General features: G+C 45.2%; 1 pseudogene; it reads left to right on the top strand.

Moving 5' to 3' along the window:
- The first annotated feature begins 7,240 nt into the window (after positions 1–7,240).
- LOC101635068 lies at positions 7,241–7,874 on the top strand (annotated as a pseudogene).
- Positions 7,875–20,839: the final 12,965 nt, after the last annotated feature.

The raw sequence follows: 20,839 nt of genomic DNA, 5'->3' as shown, positions 1-20,839 counted from the left end.
CTCCTACCCCACCCCCACCCCCAAAGTGGAGATAAATGACAGAGCCTTCCTTGGGCACTGTCCCTGGTCTCTTAGCCAACAACTTTCTGGAATACCCAAATATGTTATCTGATAGTGCGTGGCATTTTCTCTATTTTCAGTAGCAAACTGTATTTAAGCCTGCAGGACATCAGGACTCCGCTGACCACATTAACACCATCATCCTCAAGTACTCAGGGAAAAGTTCTGAAACCTATTATTTAGGATAGGTCAAGACCTTCAGTCCCCGCTCTCACCTTAACCCTCTGGTCATCAGTCCGGAGAGTTCATCAGCACGCTGAGCTCTGTAACTACTGCCTCTTCCCTTAGGTGGGGCTGTCTGAGAGCTTTGCCCTTCTGCCTGTATGGAGTTATGCCCACCTATCAGGCCAAGATGACTCTAAAATATCGCCCACCCCCAACTCCAGAATTAACATTTATCCCTTAGTCCTTCTGAGTCCTATCTCAGTGCTTTCAATCTAGGCATGCATAAAACTAATTCTATACTCTCTAATCACTTTATTGAACTGAAAGTTTATTGTGTCCTTAGCTGGTCAGCTAATGATGTTCAGTAAATGTTTGATGATTAAATAATGGAATGGGTTCAGTTTGACCGGTGAAGAAATTGGGACTCAAAGAAAAAAAGTAATTACTTGCTCCTGACAGTAAAACACGTGAGTGGTGGAGCTGGGATCTGAACTCAGTCTGAACCCTGAGTTCTGAGCTTGTTCCATGGTTATGCTGTCACCCTGGTCATCGGCATCACTACGGTCACTGGGGACATTATCAACACCTCCACCACCACCTCCACACTCCAGTCATACGATCATCATAAATATGATCACTACCACCATGGCCAGTATCGCCATCACTACCACTGACATCAGAGCCGACAGCACCCCTCCACCCCGTACCACCACCATCACAACCACTGCCATGACTACCAATACTACCACTGCCACCACTGCCACCAGCACCGTTGCCATCAGTCCTCCCACCCCTCCTCCCACCCCGTCAATGTCATTCTTTTTCAAGTTCATTCAAAAACTTAGAATGTCCTTCACTCTTTAGACTTGTGTTCAGTTGTTAAAGAAATCAGCTTTCCCAAGGCAGTGAGTCCCCAGATGTGGCCCTGTAAATCTCTCTCCGGGGGGCATCCCTCCAGTCTTGGTGGGTTTTAGAGGAAGTTTATGGTTATTTCAGTAGGACAGCACACGGGGAGTGTGGTGTGGACGGTAAACAGGGCTTTGAATCAACTTAAATAGCTGGGAGCATCACAAGCATCACATGCAGAATCAACAGCCAACATGACTCTTCAACTTTCGTGTGACGCAGTGGGTTCTAAAGTCAGCGTGACCTGGTTTCAAGTCTTGAGTCTGCCTTTAAATGGCTCCTCTATAAAATTAGATGAACAGCATCTATTCATAGAATTGTTGAGCAAAGAACTGAGATCATGGCTGTGACGTGGCCAACTCATCATGGGCACGAATCAAGCATTTGCTGTTATTTCTGTCCACACAGAGTCTTGCACAGCACCCTGCACTGTGCTGACACCCTGATGGGTAGGTTAGTTACAGGCCACACAACTCAACTCCAAGCAGTTGAACAGAAAGGGGGTGCTTTGAAGGGTCTTGGGTATCTAGTGCATCTCCAGGACAGGAGAACTGGCTGAGGAGACACCACAGCCTCCTAGAGGCTACTGGAAGCCCCCGCAGCTGCCAATGGGCCACCACCCTGCAGTTTGCGTGGCCAGTGCCGTGACCTGGGGCCCCGTGCTGCCTCAGGAAACCAGTGCTGCTGCCACTGCTGCTACCACCACCCTCGCCACACCAGAGTCCACGTAACCCTGGTGCTTCTGTCTCTGGCTGCTGCGTCAGACTGTGCCAGACGCCTCTTATCGCAAAGCCCAGCTGTACAGGAAGTGGGAAAGGCAAGAATGTGGTCTCTTTAGCTTCTATTCACTGCACTTGTCTCCCTCCAAGACTCAGCAATTGGGGGTTCCTCCAGATTAGGAAATGGTTCAGTAGTGGGGGGCTCAGGGAATTTTGATTTGAGGAAACAGGCCCTGTACCACGCACAGTAGGGAAGGGGTCATGTCAGCCCCACGCTGGCCCTGGGCTCTAGGGAATGTTGTGCAGCAAATGAGAAGGCCAGAAAAGTAGACTCAGGCCCCGAGGAGGCCTTGAATGCCAGAATGAAGGGAGCGTGCTTTATTCTGTGGGCCACAGGACTTGAAGGTCTTTAAGAACAGTGTGATGTGAGCGGTGGACAGGAGGAGAGAGAGTGATACAGTGTCCGGGAAAGGAGATTATTGAACTGGACAACCCAGAGGTGCCAAGAACTGGTCTTTCCAGGGAAAGGAGAGGATCGTGCAGGCTCTTCCTTCTCTAAGTCCTCCCCAGCTGGGGACTCACCCCTCCTCCAGAGAAACAAAAGAAATGAGGGATTGACACCTTCCCTGAAAGAGCACAAGTCTCAGCTGGCAGGGTCACCTAAGTGTTAAATGACTGAGTATAGAGGTAAAGCACTCCTCAATAACAGGCCAGTCATCAGAGGGAGCTAGTAAAAACCAGCGTTTATTGAGCATGTAGCATGTGCAGGGAGCCACACTGAGCACTGCCCACATGTCCTTATCACCCTCGCCAGGTCCCTGGAGGGTTATGTATTACCCTTCTTACACATAGGCTAGACTCACGCATGGGCACAGCTAGCAAGCAGAGGACCTGAGGCTGGATGTACTCTTTTTTAAAAATATTTATTTATTTATATGTACAAGAACTGGGGTACAGGCCAGAGGTATGGGGGTAAGAGGGATTCACCAGAGACAGAATGGGGAGCAGACCATGTAGATCTACTGATATACACTGCAGAAGGGAGCAGTGGGCAGGGTATGAGAAGTCTGCTGTGCGGTGTGGGTCGCCTTCCTGGGCAAGAATCGAACTCATGCTGCAGTGTGGCTAGCTTCATAGTGCTGCACTTTAACCCATCACACCAGCTGATATAGTTATTCTGGGCAGAGCTGAGCTTCAGGGATATGAATGCAATGGCAGTGAGTTGGCAGGGTGGGTGCAAAGAGAGGGGTGGCAGCAAGACCGTTTAAATACTAAGATGTCCGCTAAGCTTTACGTCCCTATTGTCTCGCTCCAACCTTATCAAATTCCGGATTCTTGAGGTCAACTCACCTTTGTAGACCCAGGCTCTGGCCCAGGGCCAGGCACCCCCTCGCCCCTCAGTAATACCAGCTGAATGACTTGGTTGAATGCACTTTGTGCTTCCAGGGTACCACCCCATACCATCTGTCTCTACACCCCTAGTACCCGCCTAGGTCTGGCACCTGGGGGTGGGGAGGGTGGTCCTGTGTTCATGGTCACCAGGCTCCTCATAAGTCAAAAAACCTCCTCATAACCCCAAAACGTTCCCCTGAACCCTTTAGACTTCGACTCCCTCCCTATCTTTACTCCATCAGAAAATTACCTCCCATTTAGCTCATCTTCATGGACAATTTAACCTTCCTAGTTCACCATGTGCTTCCTGTCCTTCTCTGCTGGAACCTGATTAGAACAGCACTTAATCCCCTTTGAACATCGTGTGCCCTGGCAGCTCTCCAAGTATGCTCCAAGCCGATGTGAGCCCTGACTCCTTACACCAGCAGCCCGAAGGCAGGCATCATGGGCATCATCATGGGCATCATCCAGCCGAGGAGAAAGTGGAGAGGAGTGTCAGCAATTTGCCTACAAAGTAAAAGAACGAGGATGCAAAGCTCAAGTCCTGTGGATTCTTAAATCTGGACTTTTTCTCACTCCGCGCCACTTCTAAGGAACCAAAATTGGATGTTCAAATCAACCAATGTGTACTCAACATTCAGGCCCTCCACAGTCTAACATTAAGAGAAGTGCTTGCAATCACGCCACCAAGCGACCGTGTGCGCCAGCTCGCGAGTGCCCACGGCTGTGCAGGGCACTCACTCCAGTGGGGGCAGCGGGTCACCGTGCCTCAGTCGCTGCCCTCCAGGAATTCTGGGGATGTTGTGCTTATGAATGAATATATCATAGAGTATGTGAGTCAAGGTACAGTTACTCTAACAGAGAGTGGTTACTTTCCAGAAATGTAAACCAGACTAAAGTTGGCTCTGTTAACAGGAAAGTCAGAAACACTTGGCTGTTGCGGAGGAGCGAGAGTGAGAAGCTGCCCCCACTCCCAGTGGAGGCGAGGCGCGTGGGCAGAGGGAAGAGGCAGGAATCATTCCTGGTAAACGTGCAGAGGAGGCCGGTGGGCCTGAGCCCCAGCGGGGAGGGAGTGCTTGGCGCTGGTGCCTGCCCCTATGAAGCAGGGTGAGGGTGTGGAGCCAGTCCTGGGGGTCTGCAGCCCATATTCCACTCACTGCTGCATGGAACTGCTAGTGCCCGGGAGGATGGGAGTGGGGGAGCTCACAGGAAGAGGCGAAGGGACAGAAGTCCTCAGGAAGGAGTTAAGTCCACTCCCTCCAGTTGGTGGCTGAGTCTCGCTCTGTTTCTTGATCATATGGATAGGTCCTAAATGGGGACAGTGGACAAAGCAGAAACATGGGCTTTGTTAAGTCCTGGTTCCAGCATTCAAGACCCAGTGCAGAAAGGTAGTACTGGCCCTGAAAGGCCTGAAATAAGCCTTTCCCTCTCAGAGCCTCGGTTTCCTCTTCTGCAGAAAGAGAGGGGTACCCTAAGCCTCTACTTCTCAAACTGGGCTTCTCCACAGGAACCTGCCTATCACTGGGGAGCTCTTTAAAAGGCAGGGTCTCAGCCCCCATGCTGACATCCAGAGTCAGACTCTGCAAGATTTCCAGGGCACACCCTGAGAAGCACAGTTCTATACACCCAAGGTGGCCAGGCCCGGGAGGCCAGTTTAGCAAACCCCATGAAACTCACAGAATCCCCAGAAGGATGAAATGAAAGGAAGTAGATGAATGCCCCCCAGTGCCAGCTGGTGTCAAGAAGATGTTTCAGGACCTATTACAGAGTCTGCGTGGCTCAGGCCTCGGGGCAGGGTTCCGGAAGCCAGAGTAGAACTGGACCCCAACAAATTCACAGACAAACCACTCTTCAGAGAGAAATAATCTGAAGAGACATTTGTCAAAAGCCAGAAATGCCAGACAGAGGTTTTTCTTCTCTAAAATGGAGAAGGAAGACTGCTTTGTATTGGCCATGTGACTTGGAGGCCATGACAACTTTTGGTGGCCCTTGGGGATTGTTTAGTACATGCAGTGGTATTGAACAGTGACACCTGCTCACAGTGGGGAGTCTTACATACTGGGCATTTCTTACACACTGGGCAGCACTTACACAGTGCAGAAACACTTGGGTAGTGGTTTGGTTTTGTTTTCCTAGAGAATGACTCCAGTGCTCCCAGCCTGGGTGACTGTGGATGGTGCTGCAGTCACGGTTACATAGAGGCTGAGGGAGGATGAGCGTGCCTGGAAACAGAACTCGGGCCTGCTGAGCTCAAGTTTCCCACGGGACTCCACGAGGAGCGAGGGCGTCGGCTACACAGGCATGGGAGTGGGCGTGTTTGTTCACGTGTGTCCTTATCGGCCCCTTCACCGGCTCCGTGTACCAATGTGACAACACCTTTGTTTTTCAAATTAACTGCTCAAAACGCCACCTGTCCTCAGCAGAAAGTCCAGTATTTCTCTCCAAATTGTCCTGTCTCTTTCAGCTACCTGAGAACTCCCATCTCCAAGTGGGGAAGCTCTCTTTACTGTTGCAATGACTCCCGGCTGTCAGGAGGTGCCACTGTTCCACACCAATGCATGAGGCCACCCTCTCCTTCATTTCCCAGAATAGAGCTGCGGAGCGGGGCCTGACCCAGGAACCAGCCTGGCCGGCCTCCTGCAAACCCCTGTGGTACGCTGTTCTTTGATGCCCTTTTCACCAGCTCCAGAGCGAGGAACAAAATCATGGGATCCACCTGCCTGGTGTCTGCCTTAAGATCTCAGGGAGAGGGGATGGGGGAAGGGTGGTGCCTCAGACCCTCCTTTCCCCAGGGGTGATGGATTCCTTTGTAAACTGGCCCATGCACTCCTCAGATTCTCTCCTTATCAAGGCCACAGCAGCTTTGCCCAATACCCTTGTTTTCCCAAAACAATGTGGCTATGGCTGAGTCCGAGTCCAGAGACCTTGATAGAACCCAAAAGTCAGCACCAAGCCCTCCCACTTGCCAGGCACCTGTTGCCTAGAAAGGTTTGGAAGCTTGCACGTGTGAAGAGGAGTGAGGTCACACTGAGGGGAGGGGGTGGCTGGGGGTGTCAAGCATTAGAAGGGCAGTGGACCAAGGAGGCTCTGAGCCACAGCAAGGCTGGGAGGGAGCGGTAGGGGCAGTGCAGGCAGGAGCCCAGCTGAAGGAAGGAGAACATTGGGGTGCCAAGTTACCTGGGCCAGGGAGGACCCAGTTGGAGAGACCTGGAGGGCCAGAGGAGGGCTGAAAGGTCAACCAGGTGAGGCAGTTCTAAAATCCTCAGTGTGTTACAGGACAAGAAGAGAGGGGCACCCCTGAAGCCCTAAACCTGCCTGCTCTAAGTGGGTTCTGCCATCCACTTCAACAAGACAAAACATATGTAACTTTAATGAAAAGGGACTTTAATACAGTGAATATACAATACGGAACACAAAGAATATAACTTCTAAATCAAACACTTGATGCTACCCATCCCCTCGTGGGCAAAAGTCCACCCAAAAGGGATTGACGCAAAGCAAGGCCTGAAAGCCCACCACGAGCCTAAAGCACCTTCTGGGCGGGGCCCATGGAAAAGGGTCAGAAATGGCCAGACAAATCTGGGAGAAAAAGAGCAAAATCAAAATCAATATAAACACTGCCGTAGTCACCTCCCTACAGGTGTCTACCCACATCTGCCTTAACCAGGCCAGGGTCAGGAAACAAGCCCGGTTTCTTCCTCACATGCTTGCTGCTCCATGTGGCTTCCTCAGGTCTCCTTCTTGTCCTCTATGCACCTTCTTTTCTTCCCTTCTCTCCTTTTTCTCTGCTCAGCTCCACCCTCCTTCTGGGTGGGGCAGGGAACCTGGAACTTCCCCTTTTCTTCAACAGGCGCCAGGGTGAAGTGGGTGTGGGAGTGTTGAAGGGAGTGGAGGCAGAAGCCTACGCAGCGAATCCTAGGAGTACATCTGGAAAGAAAATTGAGAGTTGGGGTGGAAAGGGAGCAGGATCAAGGGAAAGTTAATACTTCCTTGGGGAGATGACAGTTGTGTCATCCTCTGAGCCAGCAGCTGGAGGATTCTCTTTCAATAACTCCCAGAAACGACATCTTGGAAGCTGATTTTGCAAAGAAAGGTTTCAAGTTTCCAACAGTCTAGAAAACTTTGACCACCACGGCGAGGTGGTCTGTAAGGATGGCATAGTCCTTGGAGCAGCTACCAGGGCAACTGAAGGGATGGTTATTGCTGACAAGAATTGTTCAAGAATGCATTTCAGATCTCTTACCCTTCGTTGTGGTGGTGCTGGGACACTGACATGACAACCCAGCTCACTCCTTGCAACTTGGAACCCATTCCCTCTCCCCTGGCCGCCTTCCCAGAAAGGGCATGGCCGTTTGGATGTGGACACAGATGCTTTTCAGGTATCAAGCTTACAGTGGCGGAGCCCTAGCTTTAGGGGGAGTAGATGCTACCGGGCCTCACCTCTGCAACACCCACCCTCAAGCACCCACATTCAGGTCACCTTGGGTTCTGGCTCCTTGGTAGGGCAGGCTATGCTTGCAGATAACCATAGGCCAGATAACAATAGAGGAGGAAGCCAAGAAACTGGCGAGTGAAGCTGTCCATTCAGCATCTTTAATGACCCTGGGGAATGAAAGGAACAGTGATATCTGACATCAGCAAGACCGGCCTGGACTTTCTCCTTCCATACTTAGTGCCCAATAAGGGGACCAAGTGTGGCTGCTGAGGCAGGTCTGAGAAAGGGACCACTGCCATCCTCACAGAGAAACTACTAGTTTGAGGTGCTGGAGGAGACAGCACCAACCACAGACGCTTCCTGAGTGGTGGCAGTGACAGCCCGCCCCTGTTGGAGGCTTCCCTGTCAGACATTCTTGGGACCAGTGTTTGCTGAATGAAACTATAAAAAAGAAAAAAAGAAAGAAAGCCAAAAAAAAAAAAAGAGAGAGGGAAAGAAATGTTGTTGTTACAAGAGTCCCTGTGAAGACAGAACTAAGAAGGGGTCATTGTCTTGAATAGGGAGAAGGGTATGATTGAGGTATATGGGGGGGGCACATGATGGGAAGAGGGGGGTCAAGAGGAAAGATAGGTTAGGCCCACCTTGGTCACCTTGTGAATGTGAATATGGATCTGTGCTTCCCCAGAGGGTAGGGAGCCTACTTACCCAGAGGGCATGCTTGCCTTCCAGCCAGGGAGCTTGTACCTGAGCTGGGGCTCTCTGGGGTTGACAGAGGTCTTAGGTCAATTTACCAAATGACAATCAATCACCTCATTAAGATATCTTTCCATCCTGATTTCTGAGCCCAGTATTTCCCCAACCAGCCAGAAATATCACGTGCTGATAAAGAAAGTCTGGCCTATTTTATGAAGATAAACATGCCAGTTTGGATGATCACATTGTTCTAAAATGATATGGGGGTGGTTGCACAACTTTGTAAATATACTAAAAGAAATTGAATGGTGACAGTTTAAATAGGCAACTTTTGTGATAAGTAAGTTTGAGCTCAATAAAGCTCTTCAGAAAAACCAATCTGGTACTCACCTTAGTGTACTATGGGCCTGATAATCAAGTCAAGGGAAGAAATGGATTTTCCCACCTCTGATGAAAGAGACTTTGACTCTGCCAAGTTACCCACACACTCTGTCCTCTAATGACAGCAGCTGCAGAAGGGCCTGCGGACTCACAGCCCAGGCCAGAACTGGGCAGAGCTGTCACTGCCTTTGGGCAAAGTTCCCCTTCTAGAACACACGACAGCATGCTCTCCCCACCACCTAGCAGACGACCTAATACGTGGTTGGTGCTCAGTGGATATTTGTTGAAGGGATAAAATAATGACTTAGCTGAAGGAACAGAGATTTATTTTTAATATCTCTAACTTTAAGGACAAGGATACTGATGATCAGAAAGGTTAAATGAGACCTCTTAGCTATTGTATTTCAATTCAACATGAGCATATAAATAGTGTGAGTACAAACAACATGATGGAGATGAGACTCTTGCTCTCATAAATCAGGGCTATGAATCATATGACAGTTGTTGGTAGAAGAGAACAGATGACAGAAACTTAGTTGGATGGGCCAAAGCCTTACATCTCTAATCCCCTTCTCTTCATAGACACTCTCATAAGATAGAAATGTTTATTATCCCCAATTTAAAGGTAAGGAAATTTAACCTCAGGGACATGACACTTATCAGAGGAAGAGTCAGTATGTGTACTTGAAGCTCTTTTCCTGACACTACTATAATTCAAGAAAGAAAGGCCACGTGAGTTCAAAGAAATAATTATTCAGGAAATAAAAGCCAAAGGAGTTCTAAGGAAGAATTTGTCCACATCTCTTTGGGAGCTGTAGAAAAAATGGGAAGAGACAAGTATAACTGGATCATAAAAGCAATAGACTAGGGGTCAGGCTGAAGTGTATGGCTGTGGGACGGAGGACAGAGGAATTTTGAGAATGAAGAAAGGCCCATGATTCAGCTGGAACTGGAGTCCATGGAGCCAACAGATGGGACAAAATGTGGGAATGGGACTGAGGGCCATGTTGTAATGCAGGCCATTGAAAGCCAGAATGAGAACCCTGAACTTAACTTGAAGTTAAGGGAGATGATACACATAGTCAGGCCTGGGCTTGGAGAAGTTGAACTTGTCAGCATGTGCAGACTGCAAAAGCAACTGGAAGCAGAAGAATGCTGAAGAATGCAGAGCCACAACAAGTGGGTGTTTAGTGGCGTTAGAAAGGAAGCAGCGATTTCTATTGCTATAATTTACCTGTGTCTGGATAAGACCCATATATATTGTAATTATATAATTGTTGAGTGTATCTGTTCAGTAACAATAACAGAGATATTGCTGAGTAGTATGAACCGGGTACTTCGCTAAGTGCTTTGTAAGCACTAATTCACTTACTACTCACAGCAGCCCTATGAGGTGAATGCTATTATTATCCCCATTGTGCAGGTGAGAAAATTGAGGCTTGCACTAGGAAATACACCTCAGGCCATATAATTAGTAGTTGCAGAGAAGGGAACTCAACCCAGATTTGTCTGACTCCAGAGAGCATGCTGTTAAACGCATGGTATACTCAGCGCTCACGGCCATCTCTTCCTGGCTCAGCTCCCCCTCCAAATCAGATTTTAATGGGAGTGGAAGGGCAGCCTGATGTCATGAGGCCTGGGATGCCACAGACCTGAGTGAGGAGCACTGGCACAGCCCCTGACCAGCTGAGGGGGTTGGGCATGTCCCTTGACCTCTCAGTGAGAGGGAGACAGCAGGGCTGTTAATCTCCCCAGGTTGTTGAGAACATTAACAATGGGGAGATATGGAACGCCCTGAGGCAGTGGCTCACACACACTAATAAGCTTCAATAAATGACAGTTGTTGATAATAATGAAAGGACTTTCAGATGAGGGTGACACACACTAATAAGCTTCAATAAATGACAGTTGTTGATAATAATGAAAGGACTTTCAGATGAGGGTGACACACACTAATAAGCTTCAATAAATGACAGTTGTTGATAATAATGAAAGGACTTTCAGGCTGACAAGAGGGCTGAAGACCAAATCACGTGAGGACCAGGTGAGAGCAGAGCTATGATTCCCTGGAAACCAGAGCTGTAAGTCACCTAGAAATGTATAGAGTTGTCAGGTGGGAGAGACAAGGAAGACACCTTCTGTATGACTCAAAAGGGCAGAACTGGCTAGTCTAGGAATTTCTTACCACCTGATGAATCACATTAGAACAGTCTCCTTTGTGAGGTGGTAGGATCCAGTTACTGGAGGTTATCCAGAAAAGACCTGGGCAATCTTACTGAAGAGATGCTTTACAGCAGTGGTTCTCAAACCTGGGTGTGTCAGAATCTCTTGGTGTCTTTTTAAAACGCAGACTGCTAGGCCTGCTTCCAGAATTTTCACTTCATTAGGCCTAGGGTGTGGCCTGAGAATTTGAGTGTCTAACCAGTTCCCAGATGATGCCCGTGCTGCCTTGACCAGCATGCACTTTGAGAACCACTGCTGTGGAGAACAGCAGGTTCTAAACTCAAGGCCCATTCATTTGGTCCATAACAGCATTTCTAGAAATTACAACAACATCCAAAAAAATTATGAAATGCGTCAAATGTTTCACAATGTTAAATGTGGTCAATTTGAAGGACTATTTATTCTGACATTATGACCTTTCAGGTTTTTCTGACATAACGTTCCCTTTCTCTGTGCAAAGTAGAGGGTGGAACATTTGTTGGTTTCTTGGTTTCTTAACATGGCAAAAAACACGATGGCAGTCATGTAATAACGGTCCTCAATTTAAAAAAAAAATCCCTTTGGCCAAAGACTGAAAACCCAGGACACACAACTCATGGGCGTATAAGTGTTTAGACGAGTTTCTCTTAGAGATCCTTCCAAAGTTAAGCTCGGCATCTGTTAAAAAGACATTACATACCTCTTTGCCTGCCTAAACGGCTTCCTGGGAACATGTTTGACCTTTTTTTTTTTTTTTTTAAAGATTTATTTATTTATTTATACAGAACTGGGGTACAGGCCAGAGATGCAGTGGGTGAGAAGATTCACCAGGGACAGAGTGGGGCGCAGAACAGGCAGATCGATGAAGTACACTGCTGAGGGGAGCAGCGGGCAGGTCAGGAGAGGTCTGCCGCGCCATGTGGTCACCTTCGGGGCAGGCGGGAATCGAACTCATGCTTTAGTGGCTTTAGCTTCTTAGTGCTGTGCTTTAACCCGCTGAGCCACCAGGGAGGGCGCATGTTTGACCTTTTATTGATGCTTCAAGTAATCATTATGCACATCGATTACTGCAAAATCCACACATGTGCCCTCAGGGAGGCCACTAGAAAGCACGATTGTCCCTCATTAGGCCACCAGGCTGTTTTTCTGTTGTTGAGTAGCAACTCTTTTGCCTCTGCACTATGCTCTCACCCCATCAGCCCACCCTGCTTCAGCTAGCTTGTTCTTCCACGGAATGCGAGGCCATCAAGATATTAAATCAGAGGTTTCATTTTCCATGTCATTTTAAGTCAGTAGACTGTGACTTCCAGCCTGTTTACCTCTGCCAAGGAACAAGGACAGAGGCTCAGTGATAAAAGAGATTTGTCCCTTTCTGCTGAGCAATGATAATGACAGATAATATTCTCAGGGAGCTTAGCACGTGCCAGAACTTATCTGCAGCAGTTAAATGACTCGTCCAAGGTTAATATGTGCAGGAGTCATGGTTCAAACCAAGACGATCAGAATGAAATTGCACCGCTAACCTTTACCTGGCCTCGCTGCTGTTCTCAATGGCGAGCGGCTGCAAGTCTGGCCATTAAATAAAGGAAGGTGTGTAGTTGTTGTCTATCTGTAATGTTTATTTTCTGATAACCTACTTTTAAGGGATCTTCTGACTTTGTTAGAGGAAACGGAAATTATTCTGATTTATGAAATCAGTGGGGACCCGTTGACTTTGGGATACCTGGCGCTAGAAGACACCTCCTTGTCCTTACCACATAGCCAGGAGCTCACACCCAGCTAAACCAGGTGCAAGAGAGAGGAAAGCTGGGGCTGGGAAGGGAGGGGCGAGAGATGGCTATTTCTGTTAAGAAACACTTGACTGTTCCATGGCCTGTTGAATTATGTCCTATATCCTTTGCCAAACCTAAGCAGCCCATATTCTGTGCCAGTTTCATGATATTTTTCCAAACAGGTCAAACGTCCTTCACCTTCTCCTCTTGTCCAGCTCCCTACCTTGTCCAAACACTGACATATCAAGTGCATGCCATGTCTACTTTATGGAGTTTCTCATTGTTTTTAGGATGGTGGGTGTGATGTGCCTTGTACAATGGGCACTTATTATTATGATTAAACCAGTAAATTCCCCTTCTTAAGTATATTGCCTTTGGACCATTCTTGAGGCATTTCCCATATCCTGCTCTGTACAGGTATATTGAATCTCACTGTGCTGTATTTAGAAGTAAAGCATGAAGAATTTTCCCTACCAAATAATACATGCTCAAAAATGATTATGTGATCATAATTATGATTGACATTGCTTTCTCACCCACTGAAGTATGACCCATAGCAGAGACAGATGCTGGACCCTTATTTCCTCTTCCAATCTATGCCCAACACATAGAGGCCTTCAGCATTTATTAAATGGGTGATTGCCTCTCATATAATTATTAATATGCTTATGATACTCCCAGCATTTCACTAACAATTCTGTCTCTCAGGTGTATAGTACCTTCTTCCTGCTTTGTAGTTATTTTTCTTTTTCACATCTCCCCCACTGGCCTGTGACCTTCCTGTGGGCAAGGACGATGTCTCTATCACTGAACCCAGTTTGGTTTGTTTTATGAAGCTGAAACTGGATACACCTGAGGAAAGTATTTACATGAAGTTAATGAAGCTTAGGCAGCAAAATCCCTCACTTAAAGAAGTGCTTTCCAAAGCCCTGGTTAATGAATGTCCTCAACTCAGAAAGGGGAGATTATTAACTACATGAAAAAATTTGAAATGTTTTGAAGACTTACAATTCATAATTGGAAGATATTTAATAGGGGGTTCCCAAATTTATAACAACTTTACAAAATGTCTATGACATTAGCAACTGTTATTACACCTAAAACTTTTCCAAATTATTGATAACATTTTGATAAGTCATATTGAAAGTATTGAATTATCATTTTATTCTCTCTGTATCAAATGACATAAAATTGTTGTCACATGAAGAAATGATAAAGGAGAATGTGGCCAAAATATATAGGAAAAATTATTAGAGATGTGTATCCCGCAGTTTAATAAATTTTTTTTCCTAGCTCCTGTGATATGTCAGCTTCTTAAAATGCATAATTTGGTGTGAATTTTCCTCACATTCTAGATAAGTAATCACATGTATATTTCATAATTTAGTCTTCTTTACCTTCAAGATTGCATACCAAGTTAGATAAGCCCACGGAGCCATGAAACTAGCACGGCCTTGCTGATACAGGCTGCTGTCTAAAATGAAAGTCTGACTATATTACTCCACACATTGTAATGGTTTTTCTTGCTCCAAAATGAAGTTCAGAATTATTACTATGGCCTAGCTCTGTCTTGGCCCTCTGCCACTCTTCTTGGTCCTTATGCTATAGCCACACAGATTCATTTCCATGCCAATTGTCAGGTATGCTGTTTCCTCTAGCTCAGATAATCGTTACCACAATTGTTGCCTGGCTGATGTCTATTAGTTTTTCAGGTTTCGGGTTAAACACTGTTTCCTTAGGCAAACTGTCCCTTATTCTCCAGACAAGTTGCTGTTAAAAGGTATGTTCTGACTCTGTAGATCTGGGGTGGGGCTTAAGAGTCTGCATTTCAACCAGGCTTCTAGATGATTCAGGTGTTTCCTGAATCACCTTTTGAGCAAGAGGCCCTGGCCTCCTGAAGGTTTAATCCTCTATGTGCCTCCACTGTGCCACTGTGAGAAGGGTTATATCTGCTTTCCCCTTTCACCTGTCATTCTCAAGCAGGGAATAGTTTATGTCCCAGAGGACATTTCTCAAACTGGATTATCAAAACTGGATAGTGGTAATTTTATTAGTAACTGCAGCGGCTGAACGTCCTATAACAAAGGCCACTGTATAGTGTCCCAACAGCAAGGTTGAGAAAGGCTCCATGCTGGTTTCCAGTAAGAACAAGATTATCTTGTTTTACTCCCAGAACCTGGTAGAGTGAGTGACTTGTAGTACAGAATCTCTACAAAGCCCCAAACAGGCTCTTCTGCATTCTCCAGCACAATTCTAAATGTGTGCTATCCAATCCCTTCTGCAATAATGGTTGGATTGCATGAAAAGAATCATCAAGCTCTACAAGAAAAAAAATAAAACCAATAAAGAACAGGGACACAAGTTAAGGCATGGGGACTTTATGACTACTTAGTCGATGTTAAAGAAAGCAATCACAATGGTTTATGAACTGATTACTTAAGTGAATGAGAGATGCGCCTAGAGCAGATCACACAGTTTGTGAGCGACCTGTTGTGTGAAGGCTGTCATCACCAAGTTGGGCAAGAACTGCTTTGGGATGACAGTAGAGTGGGAAACACTCAGGTCTGCACCGAACAGGAAGCAGAAATGGAAATGCCTCCATTTCTGCTGACCCCTTTTTCATTGCCAAGACTATCAGCCTGAGACATTTGCTTCAAATTTTCCTCTCTAGAAAGCACTGAAGTGTAGCCACTATGGAAGACAGGGAAGGAGGCTGGTGACTGTAAGTCCTCAGTGGTGCTGTCCTCACATAAACCACTTACACGTGTTCCTCAAGAACGGCTGACAGGCCAACCATCTGAGCAGCCGTGAGATACCAAGTTAGCAAGGGCGTGGGGACACCGCTATTCTTATATCCCGTGGGTGGCACTTCAGAGAGCAATTTGGCAATAGATTTTAAAATATATAAAGAAGTGTTTAAAGATAAAAAGAAATTTAAGAGAAGTTACTAAGTTGATAACTAAAATTCACTGCAATCTTGTTCACCATGGGGAAAACTTTGGAAACAAATGTCCTTCAATAGAAGAGCTCACCATGGGGGAAGCTTTGGAAGACCGATTGAATAAATCAAGCACCCCCTATCTATGTTTGTACACAAACGCAAACACATTGGAATACAAAAAAAAAAAAAACCAAAAAAAAAAACCATAAAAATGTCTGCAGCATTGCTTAAGTTTGTAAAAGGTAAATTGAAAATCCATGTGAGCTATATGAAAAGACCAACAATAGCCTTCTGTTTTGTCAAATGATATGTATCTATCTATATGTGGGCCTAGAGATAGAACTGGAAGAATGGTCATGGGTATGTGAACTTTAGCTCTGGATGATGAAACTTGAGGTCGTTTTTTATTATTTTCTCAGGGCTTGCCTGTATCATTTGAATTGTTTATTACAAAATTGTTTTGTGTTGTTATTATTGAATTGTTTTGTTTATTACAAAAGCAATAAAGTTAATTTTACATAAAATATAATTAGTCACAGCTGTTAATAACCTCCTTTTAAAAAATATTCCCTCTTCTAAGACAGCCATGTTTTTTACAAAGGGCTAATTTGTCAGCTCCCTTCACTAACATCTTGGAAAGAAGAACACAGCCCTCTGTAGAAAAGGATGCAGAAGACGGACGGGGCACCCCTGGCTTGTTTGCTACTCACCCTGATAACATCCAGCTATGACTTCTTGCCACTAGGCCCAGTGACCTCTGACTCACTGTCTCAGTCATTTTGGGCAGCCTGTGAGAATATCATACATTTGGTTGCTCAGATAGCAGACGTTTTTCCCCATGATTCTGGAGGCTGGAAGTCTGACATCAGTGTGGCAACATGGAGCTAAGGACCCTTCTCTTGGTTCACAGATGACTGTGGACCTTCTCATTATGTCCTCACATAGCTCCTCATAAGGGCATTAATTCCACCAAGGGGGATCTGCCCTCATGACCTCATTTAACCTTAATTATTCCCCAAAGGTCCCACCACCAAATATCATCACTTTAAGGGTAACCACTTCAACATATGATGGTGGAGAGGAGACACAAACATTCACTCCAAAAACAAACATTCACCCACTTTTTTTCCTATTCTACTCTCAACCTCTATTCTCTCTGCCTTGCTGGTAAATGTTTCTACCTCATTGTCACCCAGAATGCCCAGAAATCATCTTGGACTCCTCTTCTGCTATTTCCTATCTTCTCTCTCACCATTTCTTAAATCTTTCTGCATCTTCATGTAACATTATAACTTCTCCCCTGGATTTTTGGCATGGTTTCCTACCTGGTCTCATTCCTGTTCACTGATTCATTTTCCTTCCTACAACCAGAGTCATCATTCCAAATGGTGGGATGATCACAGCACTCTAAAATATGCCAGTATTTCCTCATTATCTACACTATACAAAATCCACTTCTTTCAGTTGTTCAAATGTCACATATCCTTGCCCTCGTCTTGGCTTTCAAATATGGCATTCCTCTCCTGAAAAGCTCTTATTTCTTTCAACCCAATACTTCACTTGTTTAACTATTCATTCCATGGCATTTCTGCTTTTTCATCATTTCCTCCCAGAAGCCCTCCTGGATTGAATGAGTGTGTGTGTGTGTGTGTGTGTGTGTGTGTGTGTGTGTGTGTGGAGGAAGCAGAATAACTACTGAGAGACTTTTTTAAAAGTAAATTTTTATGCCTCACCTCTGGATTTTTAGATTTAGTGGGCGGTGGTGGGGCCAGGAATATGCATTGTAGCCAACATTCTCATGTGGATGGCCTGCAGACCACCCTTCAAGAAACCCTATTCTAAAACTTCCATTTTATATCTGTGGATCTGAATTACAATAAATGGGGTTTCACACAGTATCTAGGGAGTAGATTCAAGTCAGACAAAGATCCAGAAGATAAGGTTTTTATCTTGACTTCTTTATTCACCAGAATAAGACACTGATAGGGCAAATCATTTAATCTCTCCAAGTCTGAATGCATCCATTCATAAAAAACAAAAACAGATTAATAGTTCTCTGTATTGCCATCTCTCAGGCTGACTGTAAAGACCAAATGATCTCAGTAGATGTACAATACAAATGCAAGAAAATGTTCTCTTTAGGACTTTGTTTATTGAGCTCCTTAATAAGAGGAATTATTTGTAGTCATTAGATTGTATACATTAAGATAGAAAGGGGACTCACACTTCAGAAACATTGCTACACGGTCAACTTGGAAATAAGTTTTTGCTTAATTTCCAGTTAACGTGAGAACTTGTTAACCAGAATATCCTATTTTTGAATATTCAAACTGATTTTCATATAAATAATATAAATTTGTTAATAATAACACATTTTTATGAGTCCAACAACCTCTGAAGGGGAAAATGTATTACAAGTCATGGATCCAATAAGGGATTAATATCCAGAATATAGAGACTCTTAAGATTCAATAAAAAAAAAAAAAACTAAAAATGGGCAAAGGATTTCAATAGACAATTTTGCAAAGGTAAATAGGCAAAATCACCTCAAACTCACTGTTCGAGGTAGAATTTGCCAGTGGTTCCCCATTATCTGTATGACATTTCCAATTTGGCAATTATAGAACAAACAAACCAGAATCATTGACGAAGAAATCGGACCCTTTGTGCTCTGTTGGTGGGAATGTAAAATGGTGCAGCCACTGGGGAAAAGGTATGGCAACTCCTCAAAAATTAACATCAAATTTCCACATGACCCAACAATTCCACTCTAGGTAAAATAATTGAAAGCAGTCTCAAAACTGTATTTGTTCCCCAGGCTCATAGAACCATTATTCACAGTAGTTAAAATATGCTCATGGATCAACAACTGGTTAAGGAAAATGTAGCAATAAACATACCATAGAACACTACCTAGCCATAAAGGGGAAGAAAATTCTGCAATGTGCTACAATAGATGAAACTTGAGAATAGTATGCTAAATGAAACAAGCCAATCACAAGAAGACAAATGCTATATGATTCCACTTATATCAGGTACTTAGCCAACATCAGAGAGAGTGAAAGTAGAACAAATGACCTTCAGGAAAAGACAAAGCCCTGGTAGTAAGAAGCACTGTTGCCAGGAGCTACAGAAGTAGGCCTGTGGTTACAAAGGCAGTCCCCAGGGGAGTTTTTTTAAGAGGAAGGAATTATTCTGTATGCTTGTTGTGGTGATAGTTACCAGGAATCTTACCTGTGCTATAATTCATAACCTATACACAGAAATAAGCACTTTTACCGTATTGTAATTAAAACATAAAATTAATTAATTGGCCCAACTCAGAGTAACTGTTTTCCTTGCCTAGAAAATAGCAACCCAAAGGGCTGAAATTTGCAGAAAGAGCAAAAATATATCAAAGATACAGGAGAGTAGACAGGAATGAGAACATGCATGCTGTGAGAACAACTGTGAGAACCTTTTCATTCCTTTTTCTTTTTGCAACTCATGCCCTAAAGATCAGTCTGTCAGCTTCCTGGGGCTTCCTTTTCCTTTCTTCAGCCTAAAGCTTTCTGGCTACCCTTAATTTCCATTGTTTTTCCTAAAAGCACCGAACACCTGAGTTCAGTGTTCATTTTTAGGTTGAACTTTACTCCCAGATTGCCTCATGCCCCCAAAATAAGTTAGACTGTTGGTTAAGCCTTTAAAGCAAGTCAAATTTTGTGACAATTCCAACATTAGAATTCAGAAAGAAATAGGAGAAAGGAATTTTCCATAGCAGCTCTCTTCGTTACACTTCAATTGCTCCCTCTTGCTCAAAGTTTCTATGGATAAAAGGCAAGAAAAATGTGTCATTTTCAATTTTTATTAGCCACATTAAACACAGCAGAGAAATCAATTTTAATACTGTATTTCACTTAATCCAATATATCAAAATGTTATTTCAACATTAATCAATATAAAAATTATTAATAAGATGTTTTGCACTAAGATGGTATGTTAGTGAAATATGTCTGTACTAAGTGTTTGAAGTTCAACATATTACACTTAAAGTACACTCAGTTTGGCCTAACCAACAGCTGGGAGCCGTTGTATAAAACAGTATAGGTCTGGACTATTCACTTGGAAGCCAATATAGTCTCTATTTGTACTTTGAAACTATCTTTTACTCACTGGGCAACAAACCCTGGAAGGTCTACTGTGCACCAGTTGCTAGGCTAGAACTGGAAATTCAAACATGGAGACATCACTTGCCCTAAAGCTCAGACTGTGGGAGTGAGAGAAACAAAAAGACAATTATAAAATACTGTGAAAGAATCACACCATGCATGCACTCTGTTTTATGAGCACCTGAAAGGGGAGGGAGGTTCCATAAACATAATTTCAGAGGTGGCCATGAGCTGGCCTCACGTTGTGCAATAACTCTGTGAAGGGCATTCCAGAGGTACCAGCTTGAGCAAATGCATTGAAATGAGGGGAGTGGGCCCCAGGTGACCTGAGAAGAGTGCATGTTAGGGTGAAGATGAAAGAGAAGAAAGGGGGTAAGTAAGCAAAGTCAGTGAAAGCCCTGGCTTTTAAAAGAATCCACACTACAATTTCAGGCGATGTGACACTGAGGTGAAATGCAAATGACACGGATTGAAGCTTTTGCTGGAAACTGTCCCTGCTCCTCTGTGCCAGCTGCTCCATGAGGACAGGGCCATCTGCTTGGCTCAGGCCCTTACCCCAGGGCCTGCAACTCTGCTGGCAGAGTGGGCGCCAGGAGTCTTGCAACGGCTGGAGTTCCATCTTTCATTTACCTTCCTCCCCAAGCTGAGAGGAAACGGGGTGCCGTGGTAGCTTACTCTTCAAAAGTCCTTGGAAGTTCAGGGACAGGTGTCCACTCTACTGGTCCACGTCCTCGTCAGTGAAATGGGGTTCAACCCACCACGCAGGGATACGTATGATTCAGATGAGTTAACAGGGATCACCTCGACACATGAAAAGGTGACTTAAGGGCGCCGGGTGACAAGACCTGCCAAGGTCAAGGCCAGGTTTCCACACTTTGTGACGTGGGTCCTCCTCAGCCTTGCTGCAAGAAGATTCCCCCGGAGTCACAGGGCTCCCCCGCCCTTCGGAAGGTAGCCGCGGGCACCACCGCTCACCGCGCCTTTAGTAGAGGCGCCACCGACGGAGAGGAGGAGGGAACAGCCGC

The sequence above is a fragment of the Condylura cristata genome, unplaced genomic scaffold (assembly GCF_000260355.1).
Source record: "Condylura cristata isolate star-nosed mole 26May11 unplaced genomic scaffold, ConCri1.0 scaffold00008, whole genome shotgun sequence".
Lineage (NCBI taxonomy): Eukaryota > Metazoa > Chordata > Mammalia > Eulipotyphla > Talpidae > Condylura > Condylura cristata.
Note: the sequence above shows the minus strand (reverse complement) of the source record. Positions and strands in the feature narration are given on the sequence as shown.